Consider the following 4,821-nt stretch of genomic DNA (forward strand, 5'->3'; position numbering starts at 1 on the left):
AACTTGAGTTCATGTTAATAACTGCTATTTCAACCCAACAGCACAAAGTTCATTTTAGTTTTCTCTTTCCATATTTGTAAATCACTTTTCCAAAGAAATAAGTATAGCTCTCATTATCCACCATAATTTTATTTATTTGTGTAATCTTAGAATACACATTAAGTAACTTCAGAAATGCTAACCCATAATAAGACTGGGACGATACAAATCTACCAACTAGAATTCAATGTTCTGTTACAGTGCCATCCACGCCTTTATTTATTTATTTTTGATACTTCAGCTAACAGCAGAAGAGATGATTTATTGTGCACCTGTTACACTCAGCCATAACTGAAAACAGAACTAACTAGTCCAGGATGATACAGGTTCAGGGCAAAGGATCAAAAGGGATTGAGATAGAAATGCTAGACAGTAGCAAGCAGTCAACAACTTGAACCAGCATTCCCAGCCTCCGGCACTCCATATTCCTGCTACTAAGGCTTCCTTGGGTGCACGTGCTAGGGTTTACTTGGACCTCTGCCTTATCTTTCTTTTGCACTTCAGCCTGCGCATTCATTTCTTCCTACATTTGGCTCTCATGGTTTGGAGGCTTCTAACAAAATGGTGCTAAGGCCAAGAGCTTTTACAGTTCCTTTTGTGTTTAGCCTCATGGTGGTCGATAATCATAATGTGTTTAACAAGTCTGTTACAACTTCATTAAAGAGTTACAGCCTGGAAAACCCAATGGGGGTCGCTATGAGTCGGAGTCGACTTGATGGCAGTGAGTTTGGTTTTTTGGGTTGATTACAACTTCAATATCTGGTGCAATTCTTTTTGTCTTTAATCTGATAGTAATCAATATCTTTGTTTAAGAATTACTTAGGTTAATTCTTTATTTCTTTAAGGAGGATGGGTGATTCATTTGAAATACAGTTAAGTTCATTTGTTTCTATTTGTATTGTATTTTATTCCCTCTCCCCATCCTTCTTGAAGTACCAATCTATTTTATTTCTGCCTTATCCAATCTGTTGTTTCATTTTGCACAAATTAGCAGATACATATATATTTTCTTATTTTGCCCACAAGAAAGGTAGCATACTACTCTTTTGCACTTCTGCATTTTTCATTTGATAATATTTCCTGGAAAATGCTCCACATCAGTTAGTAAACATCTCTGTCTCATTCTCTCCCCTCCCCTGTACCCCTCCCGTGTGTGTGTGTGTGTGTGTGTGTGTGTGTCACTGCAGAGTATCCCATTTTGTGGCTGTTCCATAGTTTTATTTAACCACTCTCCTGTTTGAACATTTGGTTATTTCCAATGTTTTTCAATTACAAACAATACTGGGGGAAAAAAACAAACAAAACATGTATTTTATTATTATTGTTATCCGAGGTGTATCTTCATGGTAAATTCAAAGAACTGGAATTGCCACCTCAAAAAGTAAGTGTGTATATCGCATAACGTGGATGAACTTAAAGGACATTATGCTGAGTGAAGTAAGTCAATCACAACAAATATTGTATTAGTCCTCTATTGTAAAAAGTCAAGGAAAGGTTTATACATGGAAGGCAATTTTCTTTGTTGGTTACCAGGGATGGGAAGGAAGTAAAATTTCCTAGATAGGTTGAAAAACAAAACAAATATAGATATATATATAGAGAGAGACACCAAAGATTATTAGTGGTTGCCAGGGGTAGGAGGGAGGGGAAAAAGGGAGGCTTTTGTTTGCGGGGCATTGAGTTTATGCTAATGTTGTTGTTGTGTGCCTTGGAGTCGGACCCAGGCCCGACTCATAGCGACCCCTCCATGAGTTTCCGAGGCAGTATCACTACGGAAGTAGATTGCCCAGCCTTCTTTCTGTTATGCTAATAGTGGTGGAATAGTTTGGAAAAGGATAGTAATAATTGTGGTACAACATAAAAAATGTCATCAATGTCCCTGAGCTGTAAATGTGGAAGTTTTTATGTAGGTGAATGTCTTGTTGTGTATGTTTTCACCACAACAAAAGGAAAAAAAAAGTGTATATGTAGCTTTGTTAAAAATTTCTAAATTCCCTCCCAAAAGGGCTGTTTTAATTTCATTCCCACAGGCAATGTGAGTGCCTGTTTCCCCACAGCTTGCCAAAAGAGTGTGCTGTCATATTTTTTAATTTTCACTGATTTGAGAGATTAAAAAAAGAAAAAAGTTATCTCACTGTACTTTCCTCTCCTTTTTTTAATAGGAGTAAATGATTTACCTGCTGTGTAGGAAATGTTCTCAGTCAGGGCTCTTCCTTTTCTTTTGTAATTTAATTAACTCTTTGAGATGTGGTGGTGTTGTTAGTTGCTAAATAGATGCAGACTCAGTGCAATTCCACAGGTGTCCAAGTAGAACTGTGCTCCATAGGGTATTCAAGGCTGTGACCTTTCAGAAGTAGATCACCAAGCTTGTCATCTGAGGCACCTTTGGGTGGGTTCAAACTGCCAGCCTTTCATCTAGTAGTGAATTGCTTAACCGTTTGTACCACCCAGGTGTTGAGATATACTTTGTAATAATATGTGCTCGTTTTAAGGGTACTGTTCAGTGAGTTTTGAGAGATGTATAAAACCTTGTAACCACCATATAATCAAGATGTAGAACATTTCCATCACCCCCAAAAATTCCCTTTTGCCCCATCCCCCCAAAAAAATCCACCTACTCCAGGCAACCACTGATTTCATTTCTGTCACTGTATATTAGAATTGTCTTTTGTAGTTTCATACAAATGATATTAGTATGTACTCTTTTATGTCTGACTTCTTTCCTTCAGCATCATGCTCTTCAGATTCATCAAATTATTGCCTTTGTCAGTACTTTTTTCCTTTGTATTGATGAATAGAATCTCATAGTATGGATATACCACTATCTCTTCTTTTAGTTTCATTTTAATTTGCATTTTTGTAATTATGAGTGAGATTAAGCATTTTTTCATCTGTTTAAGGGCCATTTTAATGTAATTTTTAATGTGTGAATTCTCTTGCTCTTTTGCCCATGTTTTATTGACTTAAAAAATTTTTCCCCTCAATTTTCAAGAGTTCTTTGTGTATTAGGGATATAAACGCTTTTTTGTGATAAACGTTGCATATATTTTCTCCCAGTTTGTTAGTTGCCTCATGGTCATGTTAATGGTGTTATTTCTTCCGTGCAATTAAAAAATTATAGCGATATAAATTTATCAAAATTTTATTCTACTGTATCTTGAATTATATTTAGAAAAACCCTTCCCTGCACTGAAGTTAAAGAGGAATTTATTTATTTGTGCTCTCTTTTGCTGCCAATAAAGTTTAATTATTTATATTTAGATGATTTAGAATTTATTTTACATGAGCTCTGGTAGCATAGTGCCTAAGACACTTGACTGCTAATCAAAAGGCTGGCGGTTCAAACCCACCAGCCAGTCCTTGGAAGGAAGATTGGGCAATCTACTTCCATAGTGATACTACCTCAGAGACCCAAGGAGGGGTCGCTATGAGTCGGGGCCGACTCAACGGCACAAAACCATCACCACCGCCACAGAATTTATTTTGCCATGTGATGTATGGAGCAGATCTAATTTTATCTTTGTCTATATGGCTACCCAGTTGTCCCAATATCTTTAATAAAAGACCATCTTTGCTTCAGTAGTTTGAGATATCACCTTTATCATATACTAAATTACCATAGGTACTTGGACCTATTTTACCTTGTTGGGTACTGGATATTTTTGTGTTCCTCCAATTATTCTTAGAAGGCTGGCGGTTCAAACCCACCAGCCACTCCTCAGAAGGAAGGTTGGGCATCTACTTCCGTAGTGATACTGCCTTGGAAACCCAAGGAGGGGTCGCTATGAGTCGGGGCCAACTCGACAGCACATAACAACAACAACCAATTATTCTTGAGGTTTGTTCTGGGATGCAGTGAGGTTATTTGGAACACTTTGATCTTTTTGGTCCTGATGTTAAGCTCCGTTAGGTAAAAACCAGAGCAGTATTGGGTCTACGGTTAATTTTTCACACTACTAAGACATGATCCTTCTTAGTTCTTTACCCAGTGTTCCATGAATTACGAGGTTTTCCTCTCTGGCCTTTGGGAACAGGCATTATTTCCTACCCTGTGTGAACTTCTTTAGTCATTGTGGGTGTTTTTTTCTGCCCTTAGGTAATTTCCTCACATGCATGCTCTGATCAGTATTCAACTGGATACCAATGATGACCCTCTGAAAGTCTCTGGAATTGTCTCTCTATGCATCTCTCTTCTCCCTGGGACTCTGCCCTACTACTTGAGCTGCATTAGCTTTCCCCAGACTCTCAAATCTGTCTCCCAACACAGCCAACTTCCAGGCTTTGCCTGAGTTTGTCTGCAGGCAGTAAGCTGGAAAATCATAAGGCTCACCTTTTCCATCTCTCAGGGACGACTTTCCTTCATTACCTAATGCCCAATAACTTGAGATTTATTGTTTCATATCTTTTGTATGGATTTTTCTCTATCTTGGTTGGAAGCTAAGTTTCCTTACTGTTTTTTTCCCCCTTAATCTAGTGGTTCTATCCATTACTGAGCAAGTTGTTGTTGTTGTTGTTAGGTGCCGTTGAGTCATGTCTGACTCATAGCAACCCCATGCCCAGCAGAACAAAACACCGCCCAGTCCTGTGCCAGCTCCATGATCCTTGCTATTCTTGAGCCCATCATCGCAGCCACTGTGTCAATCCATCTCCTTGAGGGCCTTCTCCTCTTTCGTTGACCCTCCACCTTACCAGGCATGACATCCTTCTCCAGGGAATGGTCCCTTCTGATAACATGACCAAAGTAGGTGAGACGAAGTCTGGCCATCCTTGCTTCCAAGGAGC

This window comes from Orycteropus afer, unplaced genomic scaffold, assembly GCF_000298275.1.
Source record: "Orycteropus afer afer isolate SDZICR_OR568_19922 unplaced genomic scaffold, OryAfe1.0 scaffold01011, whole genome shotgun sequence".
In the NCBI taxonomy this organism is placed as follows: domain Eukaryota; kingdom Metazoa; phylum Chordata; class Mammalia; order Tubulidentata; family Orycteropodidae; genus Orycteropus; species Orycteropus afer.